A 15279-nucleotide genomic window follows, 5' to 3' on the forward strand; every position below is an offset into this window, starting at 1 on the left:
CTAGTTCCTCCAGCTCTTCCTCAACTGCTCTCATTTCAAAATCTCACTATTTTTTTTCTAGGTACCCCTTTTCATTAGCAATGCCTTTCTTTATAAATACAGCCCCAGACCTAAACTGGATTCTCTAAAGTCCAATGGGCACAGGACAGAGAAAGATTATTACCTCCCTTGTTCTGGATACTGTATTTTTATTAATGCAGCTCAGAATCTATAATGTTTTATGGCCACTACAGATCACAGTAACCTTTCTATCCTATCAGCATACTGAGGTGGCAGTCGAATAAATTGATTTGTTAGGGGATATGCCACCCTTAGACCATGTCGTCCTCACTTCTACTGAGTTAATGTTTTTAGTGATGAATAGAAAACTTACCATTTAACCCTTTAAAATTTCATCTCACTCAATTCAACTAACACCGATAGAGCAATACTATGTTTCACTATGCTCGATTTTGGACCAATGTTTCCATCCTACTGAGGTCTCAGATCCTGAACCTGTCACCTAAAATATTAACTAGCTCTATATCAGCCTCAGATCTGATGAGCTTGTCTTCCGTGTCTTCATTCACCCTCCATGAAGTACTGTGCCTCCTGAAAGGACTACTTTGAAAGAATCAATATCTAAATGAGTCTCTCCTTCAAATGGAGGATGTAGTTGGTTTTCTGGTAACTGTTAATTTTGATCAAATTCAAGTACAGGAGACTATCAAAAATAGTACAAAGAGCTCCCGTTTGCCCTTTACCAGATTCACCCACTGTTTACATTCGCCTCCATTTGTTTTATTCCTCTCTGTCCACATGTTTATATATGCATAATTTCTCTGAGTTTTGGAGAGAAGTTGGAGACCTCCTGTCCCTTTTTCTCTACTTGAGTATGTATTTCCCAAGAACAAAGGCATACTCTTATACAAACAACTTCAGTATAGTTGCCAAAATTCAGAAATTTAACATTGCTGCAAGACTATTATGTAATTCACAGTCCATATTCAAATTACATCAACTTCCTCAGCAATGTGCTTTACAGCGATTCCACCCCCACCTCCCTTCACTCCCGGTCCAGGAGCCAGTCTGGGATCATTGAGTAGCCAAGCTCTTCATAGGAGGCTGTGGTTTCATTTCAACATTTTGCTAAAAGCAGTTTGGAAGCTTTTTTTTTCTTTTTTTAAATGCCAACCTATGAAAAACAGTCAAAACATCCCACCTTCCAAGGATGAAGATCTGGCACCTCTGAGGAGAGCAACACAAACCTGGGGCAGACTCTGAAGGTAACTCCCATGAAGCCATCACAAATGTTTCAAGCAATAGATGCATTTGTAACAAGTGTAGGCAGCGGGTGAGATGGCTTGGGAGGAAACTTCCTCAAAGAGAGGAATGACTCCTAGGATATTTGCTTATAAATTTGCCTCATGACTTGATAGTCAAACTGCACACCATCTTAGAGTTTCAGCTCCCAGAGAATAAGGTTTTCACGATAGACACATTCTCCCTGGCCCATTTGTTAAAAGTCCTGGACTGCTGGAGCTGAGCCCCAGGTTTTGCTCCCCGAAAGAGCTATTTATACTTGCCATAGGATGAACCCTTAACCTCTAAGGTCAGGCATGAGGGAGGTAGGTGGACCAACGAAGATGTACAGGGTAATCAATTCCCAACAACTCAAAATGTGGTCACACTGATGGAGGATGGGTAACATTGACTTCCCACCCACTTGCTCCATCATGGACACCCAATAAATATGAAAGCACATTAACAAGCCTGGGGCAGCATGCTGTACAGGATTTGCTAAACTAAGGCATCTTGGTCTCCAACCAGAATTCAGGTTAATGATGACCAAACCATGCTTCTGTGGATTTCCTCCCTTGCACCCAGGTTCACAGCCTTAGAGCTTAGCGCCTCATTGCTCTTCTTCTCCTTGTCTGTCTTCCTAATTTCAGATCCATCATCAAACTACTTCACATTTCTCAGGTTTACTGTTTTCTCTTTTTTTTTTTCTGGCTGTGCTGGGTCTTCATTGTGGTGTGTGGACTTCTCTAGTTGCAGCGTGTGGGCTTAGCTGCCCTGTGGCATGTGAGAATCTTAGTTCCCTGACCAGGGATGGAACCAGTGTCCCCTGCCTTGGAAGGTGGATTCTAAACCATTGGATCATGAGGAAAGTCCCTCTCACATTTATTCTTTCCTCTCCGTTCTGGTCCAGGTCCCACTTTACTGGTTCCCTGCTTTCCAGTCTCTTTCCTATTGATTCATTCTATGTACTATCACTAGACTAATTTTCCCTGTAAATATACACACACACACAGTATATACATTGCCCCACAAGTCCGTGCTTAATACTTTCCTCACGTTTCCATTTTAGATCCAGCCAAACTCACTCATCCACAAACAGCCTTCTTCTCGGCCTTTGCTGTCGTCATTCATTCCCTCTCCACACCACTCCACTCCATCACTCACTTTTTCATAGACCTGGGATCCATGGCTCGGGGAACCCTAAGCTCCAAATCCTACAACTCTCCTCTCTTCTCTCAGAGCTCAGTGTTGAAAGCATTTGGTATCTATACTACTTTTTTGGCACTTGGCACATGACTCCTTAGATGATTCGTAAATTTAACGTATATACTCTTTCTCCTAAGAAAGACTGTAAGCTCTGGAAGAGTAGACATCATGTTTACCTATCTTCTTATATTTAATGTGTGTGTGTGTGTGTGTGCTAAGTTACTTCAGTTGTGTCTGACTCTTTGCAACACCATGAACTGTAGCCTGCCAGGCTCCTCTGTCCATGGGATTCTCTAGGCAAAAATAGTGGAGTGGGTTGCCATGCCCTTCTCCATGGGATCTTCCTGACCCAGGGACTGAACCTGGGTCTCCTGTTTGGCAGGCAGGTTTTTTACCACTAGGGCCACCTGGGAAGCCCCATATTTAAAGTAATGCCATTTATATAGTTGGGACACTGCATATTCAGTATTGGTGATCATGGAGCTTGTTTGAAAGGGTCTATAACCAAATAATATAACAGCCATCATGCATTGAGCACACAATAATCATCAGACACAATGCTCTACACTTTATGTGGATTATCTAATTTATCCCTTCCACAACCCAGTGAACTAGGAACAATTATAATCCCCATTTTAATGATGAGAAACTGGGGCTTAGAGAAGCTGACTAATTTGCCCATGGTCATCCAGCTAGTGAGTAGAATAACCAGGATTCAACCCAGATGGTTTGATTCTAGAGCCCTGGCTCTCAACCACCATGCTACACCCACAAAGAAGGTAACCCTTCCACCCCAAAACTTTAAATAATGTTTGATGCTGATGATAATAAATAAACATTTTTTTTCCAAGGAAAGTGGGGCTCTGATCTGCTCAAACAGCGTTTTAATGTTTAATAACTTCACTCTTGCAAAACTCTTTGGGTGTACACATTCAATCCTTTCATGAAAAGAAGACAAAATAAGCTGCAAAGTCATATTTGAATTTTGCCTGGTCTTTCAAGGGCTACTTTCTTCTTTTTGTTTTTTGGCACATGATAGTAGAGAGGAAGTCTCAAACCTCAGAACAATCTACATTTACAGACCGGCTCCAGTGTTTCTGAGTCCCAGGCCTGGCTAGAAATCTACAGTTTTCAGCTTCCGCCCAGCATTCCTAGTGGGTTGGGGCTGAGGAGGATTTGGTGGGGAGGAAAGAGGAGTAGGGTTGTGTTTTCTCATAATTGAGGTCAACTTTGGGGTTCCAATAGGGCATTCTGTTCCTTCTCCAGAAAAGAGGAGACAAAACAGGGTGCATTGTGTGTGTTCAGACGTGTTCACAGAAGACACCTCAGCAAGGCAGGCCCTATCACAGCCAGCTGATGTCACCAAGAGAGGAGGGGAGGATGGAGGAAAGAAACAATAGGAGAAGAGACAAAGAGAGAGGGAGGGAAGATGGGGCAAACAGGAAGATGGCAAATACGGTGGAGCAGGGGGGAGCACAGAGAGCACAGCAGAGGAAAGAAAAGAAGGCTATGGAGCCGTATTTCCTCCTCCCCTCCCTAACTGACAGGCGAAAGCTTCTCTGCCTTCCATGCAATCCAGAGGGGACATCACCCTCACCCTTACCCTCCCCCTCCGGTGTTGTCTCGGCCCGAGGTTGCAAACAGGGCAGACTTGTAAACAGTTGATGAAAATTTCCTCGGGTTTCTCCAGGAGTTGCCTGTTTCCTGGGGCCATTCCTTTCCTTGCCACCCTCCGGGAGACCCCTCCCGGCAGACCCCAACCAGGCTCCAGCAGCCCCCCTGTCTCCTCCATTCCCCCAGCTCTCCAGAGGGGCTCGCGTCTCCCTGATGCGCTCCGGTCTCTGTCTGAGCCATCCATCAAGGGTGGCAGGCTGAGGGAAACATGAAAAAGAGCCTATTTGGCTATTAACATCCCCTCCCGCTTTGTTGTCTCTCTCCTCCCCACTCCCCTTCCAGCCCCCCACCCCTCCCCTCCCTTTCCCCTTTTGCGGGAGACAAAACCAGACTGACAAGCTGAAGACTCAAACATTAATCAAACTGCGCTCCGGAACAACCTTTCCCTCGCATTAATAAATACATTTGCGGCCCCTCATTGGACAGTTGGCCTAATTTGTTTCTTTTTTGCGGGGTGGAGGGAGCAGCCGCGCCCGCGCCCCCCGGCTCCCAGCAGCCCAGTGCAAAGCAGATGTTCCGCAGCGGACGCGGAGCAGCGCCGAGCCGCGCGCCCCGGAGGCCGCGGTTGCCATGGCGACGGCCCGGCCGCCTGCTGTCGCTGAGCATGCTGTCTCGCCCGCTCAGTGATTACCTCCATCTCCGCAGCGTTCGCCATACGGCCCGGATTCTAATCAGATCCCCTCCCCCTCCTCCCTGCCTCCTGGCGGAGCCCACCCTCCTCGGCCAGCCCACTACCCCTCCAGCTCCCACAGCCTTGGGGCTCATTAAAAACTGGGGTACATCCTTGATAGTGCCAGGAAAGAGAATTGAGAGGGAGGAGGAGCTCTCCTGTGTTTAGGGACGACCGGCTCCCCTTGGGAAGAGGTTCTGTGCACCTGAGACCATCTTTGGTGGCCCTGGATTCCAGGGGTCCAGCTCCCAGTACTGTCCCCAGAGACTCCTCCTCCCCTCCCTGCTTGGGTATGCGGAGGCAGGTCACCTGGGCTGAGAGAGGGAGAGGGAGAGATGAGGCAAGCAACCCTAGTCCACCTCCACCTGGGCAAGACTCTTCCGTTCTGATTCTGAAAGTGCTAGGAACAATTTCTGCTGCACAGATTAGAGGTGAGGAGGGTTTCTGGAACAATCAGAGCATCAGTCCAAGCTGTGCCTCTGTGTTAAACCCACTGGTTTCTCAGGCTAAGAGGAGGAGTAGAGAGGCATGTGTCTGCTACTCAAATGATGCAGGCCTGGCTTGAGTTGCTGCTGCGGCTGCTAAGTTGCTTCAGTCGTGTCCGACTCTGTGTGACCCCATAGATGGCAGCCCACCAGGCTCCCCCGTCCCTGGGATTCTCCAGGCAAGAACACTGGAGTGGGTTGCCATTTCCTTCTCCAATGCATGAAAGTGAAAAGTGAAAGGGAAGTCACTCAGTCATGTCTGACCCTCAGCGACCCCATGGACTGCAGCCTTCCAGGCTCCTCTGTCCATGGGATTTGCCAGGCAAGAGTACTGCAGTGGGGTGCCATTGCCTTCTTCATGGCTTGAGTTAGTCCCATGTTACTTCCACCCCTTCCCCATCAATAGCCAGTGCACTCTGCACTCATCCAGACTGGTGGTGGGTAGGTCTATCGGTGCCTCAGCTACATGCCCAGCAGGCAGCCTTGCGAGTGGTGCACATGAACCGTCTCCAGGCTTGGCAGTGGGTGAGGGGCCGTTGTGAGCCCTCAGGGCCTTGGGATATTTGGAGAGGTTTCTGTTGGGCAAGGAGGGTCCTCTCCCTGAGACTTTGAGCCTTGTGACAAGATCCCAGACATCCCTGGCTTAAGGACAAACAGGGTAATAGCAGCCACAGGAAGAAGAGGACATCGGGGCTGGGGTGAGGCCTACATGGAAGCAGGGCTAAACATGTGGGACAGGGTGTGGATGCCACCTTCCAGGCTGGCTCACCAGCTAGGAAATCCAAGGGGCTTAGAGCAAAAAATAATTTTGCTTTAAGGGAAGGGGCCCCTCGGAGTGATGTGTTAAAGTCCTCATCTAGGCCTGGGAAAGCTCGCGCCAACACTCCCACAGCATCCAAAACGCCAGTCTCCCCCCCTCAATACCCCTCGCCCGGTGTGTTTGCTGTGAAGTCCTGAGCAGTGCCAACGAATGAGGAGAAATGCTACTTTGGGCTCTCTCTGTGCTCTCTCTCCTGAGTCTACCAGGAATCCACATGTTCAAGTCACGGGGCCTTCAAAGATTGAGCCCAATCCTTCATTTTACAGGCAAGAAAACAGAGACCCGGACAGAGAGCATAACTGGCCGGAGATCCCACAGCTCACAGAGTGGACGCGGCTTCGCTTTCTGCTGTGAGGCCGCTGCGGCCCCTCCCTTTCCCCTTGCAGAGGCCACTGCCTGGGAAACTGGTTTCCAAGAGGCAGAGGCAGAATCCCAAAAATCTCAGGCCTTTCTCAGCCCGACATCACCCTGTCTCCTGAAGGCCTGTCACCTGAAGGCGCTCCAGTGAAGTGACAGTTCCCGTCGGCCTGCTAGCTCAGGGCCCCTCTGGGGGGCAGGGGGTGGCAAGGGAGCTTTTGTGGGCCCTCCCTCAGTCGATTGTCTGCAGCTCTGTCATTGTCTGTCTGTCACTCAGAAGTGAACTGGTCGGGGGGAGAGGTCAGGCTGGTTGGTGGACAGGGAGAAAGAGGCCTGTCCCTCTCAGAGAAGGGTGGGGAAGATGGGGACAAGGCAGCTTATTCAACCGGCTCATCCCACCCCCACTGCCTGCCTTGGCTCCCCTAGGAAATTCCAGGCTTTGCTCATTTAGGACCAGGTCAGCAACTGTCCACAAAGACCCGTCTCTTCTCGCCATGTGAAATCTTGAATCCCCACTGGAGATCTGCTCCCTTGTCCTGCCCTGTCTAGAAGGGGCTGCAAAGGCATCTAACTCAAACCTACTTGGAAAGGGGTCTCCTTGTGCCCCCCACTCCACACGACCACCTTCTTGACACTCCTGTGCTTGCCTGTGTCCCCACCCCCATCTGCCTCATCAGATCCCCCAGGTTCCACCCACTCCCACCCCCCAACTGTAATCCCACACAGATCCCTCCCCTCCAGAGCCCCTGTTCTCAGACTGCCCTGGCTTCCACTGTACACTTCTGTCTCCCCCAGATTGTACGGTTTCCAGTCTCCCCGTGCTCCCCCTGCACACAAATCTACCTCCCCAGATTCAACTGTTTTCAGGCTTCTCTCTCTCTCTCTCTGCCCCCTGTACACGAACTATCTCTCCAGATCCTGCTGTTTCCAGGTTCCCCCATGTTTCTCCAGTACACAAATTGGCCTCCCTGGGTTCGGCAGTTTCCAGAACCCCCTTGCTCTCTCACTAGGCAGTTCTATTTCCCTAGATTCAGCTGTTTTTAGGCTCCCCTGATTTGCCCTGTACACAGATTCCTCTCCCAGGTTCTGCTGTTTCCAGGCTCCCCGACTTCCCTTGTACACGGATCAGTCCCTAGCTTATGTTGATCCCAGCTGCCTAAGAGATTCTGTAGGTTTAAGGAGAGTGGAAGGAAGAAGAGAGTCAGAAAGAGAAGGAAGAGAAAGATTGTCATCAGGGAAACTCCTTATCTCTCTGGTCACCCAGAGCTCTAAGCAACTTGTACGTAGTAGACTCTGAGCCTGGGACTCCCTTGAGCTGATCTGCGCTGGGACACCCCAAATCCCCCTTCCCTGCTGCTGCCCAGGGTCTCAGCTTTAAGCTAAGCATCCTCTGGAGGGCCCATTCTTGGAGGGGGTGCTTGTGCACACAGGAGGCAGGGCCGACAAGAGCCTTACCAAGTCTTGGGCTGTCTCTCAGCCTCAGGCCCCTGTGTCTCCCCTGCTACTTCCTTCTTGCCTTCCTAGGCCCTCTTTGTCTCTTTCCCACCAGCAACACCTAGGCTTCTCTGAATTTATTTGGCTAGAACTTAAAGGAGACTCCAAATGCACCCCGAGGAAAAAGGTGTTCAAAGCTAGAGACCTACACGTTTTTCCTTTCATTTTTTCAGGATGGAGTAGTATTACTCTCAGGTCCTAGATATTCATCGTGTGCCTGGACTAGCATCCTGGCATGCTTCTACAGCCTTCCTAAACACTTGTGTTTCATCCTTGTGGCATACAGGAAGATGCCCTACATCCTAATCCTCACTGGGGGTAGGGTGGGGGCTGATGGCTCTGTTCTGCAAGGCTTTCCAGGGCTCTTACCTTCTCTGATTCACTTCAGTGTTGCCCCCAAAGCTTCTCCTGGAATCTGGGGAGGTGTGTCTGTTCTCCATCTCCTTCCTCCACCCACACACCCAGTAGCCCGATCCCGGCCATTTTGTCGGTCCCAATGCCCCATCTTGCTGGCTCCAGCAAACATTCTGGGTTCACTGGGGAGCAAACAGGAAGGCAGGCCCACTGGGGCCAGGGCAGAGCTCTCACAGAAGAGAGAACTTTATTGAAAGTAAAGCCCACAGCTTTCCGACCTCTCTGCTTCTGCTCCCAGGACCCAGAGAGTGGCTTCAGTTTCCCCACCTGTCAAGCAGGGCTGACCCACCTGCCTACCTCACAGAGGTTGGGATGGCAAAATAAATTACATATGTGAAGAAAACAGAATTCTTTTACAGAACCTGACAAGTGTGAGTTATTTACTTGAGTCTTATTTAAAGAAACCTGTACAAGGAGCTATTTTGTATATAAATTCTCCCTCCTTTCTTTGAAAGGAAACAAAGTTGATGACATTCATTTATTAATTTCATTATTAAAAAAAACCCCAAACCACTATTGGAGATTTCTCTGGTGGTCCAATGATTATGACTCCAAATTGCCAATGCAGGGTGCGTGGGTTCGATCTCTGGTAAGGGAACTAAAATCCTACATGCCCCACGGCACAGCCGAAAAATTTAAGAAGTAAAAATAAAAGCACTATCGGAGGTATTTATTTTTACTCCTGGAGTTGGAGTTATTGCACTTAGAATCTGTATAACCTACCTACAAACAGGTGTCAATACTCACTGATATGTAGACTTAAAATTTGTGAATTTCAGTGTGTGTAAATTATATCTCAATAAATCTGGCTGAAAATGAGCAAAGGAAAAGTCTATTGGGGTTTTGAATCCAGAAGCCTTGTTTTATTTTGTTTTAATTGCCCAGGAAGGCACTCCTTGTTGGGGGAACTCTGTGTATAAATGTTAGATTTTGAGGCTCTGCAGAGAGCACAGGGATAAGGGGAGGTAAGCAGGGTTTCAAGGAACCCTTACTGCTGACCCAGCTCTGTGACTTCTTAGTTCTGTGACATTGACTAAATCATCCTTTGAGCTTCACTTTCCTCAGCTGTTCATTTCTTCTCCCAGAATCACCCAACTTCCTTTTCCTATCTCCAAGTTTAGGCTTTCTTCAGTGTCCGAGCCCTTCAGCCCCCTCCCTCAACTTCCAGCTGAATGGAGTCAAATCTGGGGTGTTGGAAGAGAGGTCTGGTTTTATAGACACTGTATTTATCAGGGGCCCTGTTTTCTCAGCATAACTGCCTCTAGTTCCTAGGGTCTCTCACCCCCTCTGCCCTTCAAGGTCCGCCCACCCCACCGACAGGGGCCAGGTTCTGCTCTGTGGTCGAGGGCGTCTCTAGGAATGGACTACAGAGCTCAGCTAGATCTGGTTCCTGCCGGCCTTTCCAAAGGCCTCATCTTGATCCCCCGCGGCCAGGAAGGAAGGATGTGGAGCCGGTCTTATGGCGCCATCTTCTGGACAGACCTGTGAGTCCATTCTACTTGCAGTCATTCAGAGAACACAGAGCTATTTTTTGGTTTTCAACGTTTTAAAAAATCTCATCCGCTTCCCCATAACCAAGTTCTGATTTCTGCCCTTTCTGAGCCATTTCTCAGGAGATACTGTACCAGAAGCCCTCTAACTTTCTGAACACATGGCTGGATCCTCTGGAGGGGTAGTGTGTTAGGTGTCTGACTCTTTGCTACCCATGCATTGTAGCCTACCAGGCTTCTCTGTCCATGGAATTTTTCAGGAAAGAATCCTGGAATGGATTGCCATTCCTTTCTCCAGGGGATCTTCCCAACCCAGGGATCGAACTGGGTCTCCTGCATTGCAGGCAGATTCTTTACCAGCTGAGCCACCAGGGAAGCTGGAGGGATAGGGATGATCCCTAATCCATCGAGACTCAGAGCAGCTGAGGCCGGTCTCTTTCAATCATTCTGTCAGTGAACCCATGTCTCCACGTATGTCCCCATATCTCCCCAACATACCCACCCCAGGAATCCCTGTCAATCACTAAGAAGCTTTTGCCCCGAAGCAGGGACATTGCCCCCATGACTTTCAGGGTTTTCTTCTATCCTCAGGTTTCTCTGGATGAGGGCTCATTGCACCCAGGAGAATAAGATGTGTATTTTCAAAGCCTTAAAAATCAGGTGTCTGGACAAAGAAGCAGAAGCATCATATGACATGACGTTATATGTGGAATCTAAAAAGACTTGATGCAAACGAACTTATTTACAAAACAGAAACAGTCTCACAGACTTCGAGAATGAACTTAAAAGGTTGCCAGAGAGAAGGATGAGGGGAAGGGATAGTTAGGGAGTTTGGGATGGACAGGTACAGACTGACACTGCTACATTTAAAATCAATAACCATCAAGGACCTACTGTGTAGTACAGGGAACTCCGCTCAATGTTTTGTGGAAGCCTGGATGGCAGGGAGTTTGGGTGAGAATGGACACATGTGTATGTATGGCTGAGTCCCTTTTCTGCTCATCTGAAACCCTCACATCCTGGTTAATCGACTATGCTCCAATACAAAATAAAAAGTTTAATTAAAAATTCAGATGTTGGGATAAAGAGAAATTGTGGGCCTGGTCAAAAGGAATCAGATCTCTCGCGCCATTTCTTTTTCTTTCATTTGATGTATGTCTATTTTTAGAGTGGATGTAGGTGAGGGTGATAAGGGTGCACCAAATACATAAGCTATAAAGTGGATTTATTATTTTTAAATTTTTTTATTGAGGCATAGGTGATGTGTAATGTTACAGAAGTTTCAGGTGTACAACATAGTGATTCACAACTTTGAAAGATTATACTCCATTTATACTTATGATAAAACATTGGCTGTATTCCCTGTGCTGTACAATATATCTTTGTGGCTTATTTATTTCATACCTAGTAATTTGTACCTATTAATCATCTGCCCCTATTTTACTCCTCCCCCTTTTCCTCTTCCCACTGGTAATAACTGGTTTATTACTTTACATTTTTTATTATTTATTTATTTTATTTTGGCTGTGCTGGGTCTTGGTTGCTGCGTGGGCTTTCTCTAGTTGCAGAGAGCAGGGGCTGCTGTCTACGTGTGGTGCCCAGGCTTCTCACTGCAGCAGCTTCTCCTATTGTGGAGCACCGGCTCTAGAGCACGTGGGCTCAGTTGTTGTGGCACATGAGCTTAGTTGCCCTGCGGTATGGGGGAAATCTTCTCAGACCAGGGATCGAACCCGTGTCCTCTGTGTTGGCAGGCAGATTTTTAACCACTGGACCACCAGGGAAGTCCAGTTTATTACTTTTTTAATACACCATTCAGAACAGAAATGTTCAATCATTTTCCCTAACAAAACGGTCCTTTTGGAAGCCCTTTTGTGGAATGATTGCCTGCAATTATCTAAATTAATTCAAAAGCACTAACTCTTCAAATTCTGAGTGGACTTGATTTTTGCAACCTGTTGGGTGACAAGATGTGCAATCCAGCTGGATGGCACTGTTTAGATAAAGAATGGAAAGGGACCATAATGAAATGACTGCCTTCTGTGGGTCTTATGCTGACCCTAAATTCTTATTTCCCTTTTCGATAAGCATTCCATATTGCTGGCAGAGTTCTTTGCTTAAAATACTGAGCTGGTATCACTTAACTGCTTCAAAGTCTTTAATGGCTCCCCATCACCTTCGGGGAGAAGGCAATGGCACCCCACTCCAGTACTGTTGCCCGGAAAATCCCATGGACAGAGAAGCCTGGTGGGCTGCAGTCCATGGGGTCATACAGAGTTGGACACGACTGAAGCGACTTAGCAGCAGCATTACCTTCAGAATACAAACCAGACTCTGTGGTCCAAGAACAGTGGGCAATGGAGTCAGTCAGACCAGCCTGGGTTTAAATCTCACCTGTGCCCTGAGGCAAACTATCCCAAATCCTGGGCCCTCAGTTATAAAAATAAATCTAACAGCATCTACTTGGTAAGCCTGTTTTGAAGACAGTAGGATTTCTAAGGAGCACAGATTAGTCAACTCAGTAAATGGCAGTAATTAGTTAGCATGCCATTCAACGCTGCCCTTGATCCCGTCACAACCTGTTTAGTGAGGAGTTTCAAGTCTGAACATATCCAGGCCTCCCCACAGAGATCTGCATCCTCCATTTCAGCTACATGTGCCTACCCGCAGTTCCCTAGACAGATTCTCTTCTGCTTTGCTTTACTTACACTATTTCTCCCTTTACGGTGTCTCTTTCTCCAACTTCTTTCTGCCAAATACTACAAAACATAGTCTCTTGTGTCAACGTTTCTAATTGCTTTCAAGATGAACCGAAACAGCCAATTAGTAAATGTCTATTGAAATGACTTATTTCAAAAGAAACGTTATTTTACTTTTATTATTATTATTTGTGTTAATACTGCTTTTCTTACTGAAGAGCCTGTTCTGAGGGATAGCCCACTGGTCTGTATGTACAATATGAGGTCCACACATGTTTCACAATAACTCTCATTTCTGTGGATCCTCATGGAAGATATTTTCCAGTTTTAGTTGATAGAGATGAGGAAGAGATAAGGAAACAGATGAGGACCATACAAATGTTGATGACAGGGTACAGTATGGCAGCCATTTGATTAATTTTTCTTTTGTCATGAAGTATGACTTACCTACAGGAAAGAACAAGTCTTAAGCACAAACTGAATTTTTAACACCATTCAGATAAAAATAAAGAACACAATTTGATTGCAAAAGGTATTTCTACCTTGAAATATCTGTCATCCCTTTTCTCCTTTCAATCCTCCACCCCACCCCACTGCCACCTCTGGGCCCAATCACTTGCTTATCAGTCTCCCTCCCCTTCTTTCCCTACTGCCTGGCTCCTGGCAAACACTCAAATATTTGACTGAACGAAAGGAATGCGCGAATATCGTTAAATGATGGAGGCCCATGGAGTTAAAGTGAGGTCCGTAGGGTTGTGCCCAAAATGCTTTGGATAAATGATTCAATTTTGCCTACATCAGGTTCCGGAATTACAGAGTATCTATGAGAAATCAGGGGTAAGATTTTTTTTTTTTTCTCTGTAGAGTTTAAAGGGAGATTGAGCACAGAAAGTTTGATCCTTTAACGCGATCTCCAGCTCATCCACCAACACACTCCCAGGCCTGTCTGGTCCCGCCTTTGCCAAACTGAGCCACGAAGCAGACACCCACCCGGCCGAGGTCCAGTCAGGCGGGAGCCATCCATCACTGTCTGGATACGGGCCAATCAGACCAGCTCAGCCTTCCTGCCAGCCAATGGCCGGAAAGCTGGGGACCGCCGGCTCAGTGTAGTATAAAGAGGGGTCCAAGGGCCTGGCGGTACTACCTCTGTGTCCATAGCTCGGTCTAGGTGTGGATAGCGTCCCCCCTACATCTGAGCCCCGGGCCAGTGTTTCAGTGTGCGCCCTCCGGCTGGGTTACTGACGTCCTCGGTGCCAATTCACAGGAGGAAATGGGGGCGCCCTGAAGCCCCTTACCCAGAGATACTCGAGACCCGCGGGGTAGCCCACGAGGGCAGAAAGGAGCCCAGGGGTTGAGAGCAGACGGCGCCCCGACCCTCGCGTGCTGCGCGCCTCAGACCGCGCTCACACGGGAGAGCGGGAGAGGCAGGGCCAGCGGAAAGAACTCCCAGACAAAGGCGATCTGGCGGCTCCGCGAGGCTGCGGGCGCCGAGAAGGGGCTGGGGGTGCAGTAGGCCTGTCCGCTTCAGCCCCGGGAGAGCCAGGCCTGCAAACTTGGAGTCCCGGACCCCCATTCTGCCGGCGCTCCCCGGACCTCCCGTATCCCCTCCCACCAACCGAGGTTCTGCGCAACCGTCTGAGCTGTCCCCTCCCCGCCGCGGGCGTGGGTCGGCTGCTTCGCTGCAGCCCCCCTCCCCAGAGTCCTTTGGCCATAAAGGGCAAGGACACCTCTCTGGTTGCCTCTCCGCATTACCACGACCCCTCTACTCATTCCTCCTAACCCAGTGTAGTCCCTGTGTGGGCGAGGGGGTCGGACGACCCTAGGATTGGGAGCGTGGGAAAGCCGCCTCTTTCCAGCGGTCCCGGCTCTGCGGAAACTGTCGTAAACACTTTAACCTTTCAGAGCCTCGGTGTGCCTGTCAGTAAAATGGGCAAGCACCGCATAGTATTCGGTGAGCCAGTTTGTGTGAAGTGCCGGGGCTTCCCATTCCAGCCCCTGCACAATTGAAATTGCAGGACCCAGCTGGGCGCGAAGGGTTACTAGGAAGCGAATTTGCCCCTCCGGTTCTTGCGGTCATTTAGAGGCGGTGGATGGAGCCGGACACCGGATGAAGCCGAACATTAGCCAAAGTATTTCTGGAAAATCTCTCATTTCCCGTCGCCACACTGGCCCCTGAACTCTACAGCACTTAACTGCACTTTTTTTTTTTTCTTTTTCAGGGTTGCATTATTTATTGGAATGGTTGTGTACAAAGTGTTTATAATCTGTTTGTTTATATAACTGTATTATTTTCTCTAATTACAAAAGTAGGCAGGCCCATTTACAAATACCCATTGTATAGAGTTTTTTTATAATGTAGGACTTGCCGACACGCAGGGACTGCTTCTACTAACACCCAGGGTCTATCATTTTCAGCAGCGGTAGGCGGAAATTCATGAGCAGTGCCTGCCTCGGAGCTCGCAGGGCGGGTCCCGCCCGCTGGTTGCTAGGGCAACGCCCTGCCGCTAAATTTGGAGGCTAGCGATTAACTCGCCGGAGCAGGGGTCTGTCCCACCCTGGGGGCGGAGTTAGTAGGGGGCGCGGGACTCGGAGGGAGCGCGTTCCCCAACTTTTCCTCCAGGTGGCGCTATAGGATCGTGGATAAAGTCGCCGGACCCGGACCCGGCTCCCCGCGGCGGTGGGCGCCTAGGGG

This window comes from Bubalus bubalis, chromosome 3, assembly GCF_019923935.1.
Source record: "Bubalus bubalis isolate 160015118507 breed Murrah chromosome 3, NDDB_SH_1, whole genome shotgun sequence".
Lineage (NCBI taxonomy): Eukaryota > Metazoa > Chordata > Mammalia > Artiodactyla > Bovidae > Bubalus > Bubalus bubalis.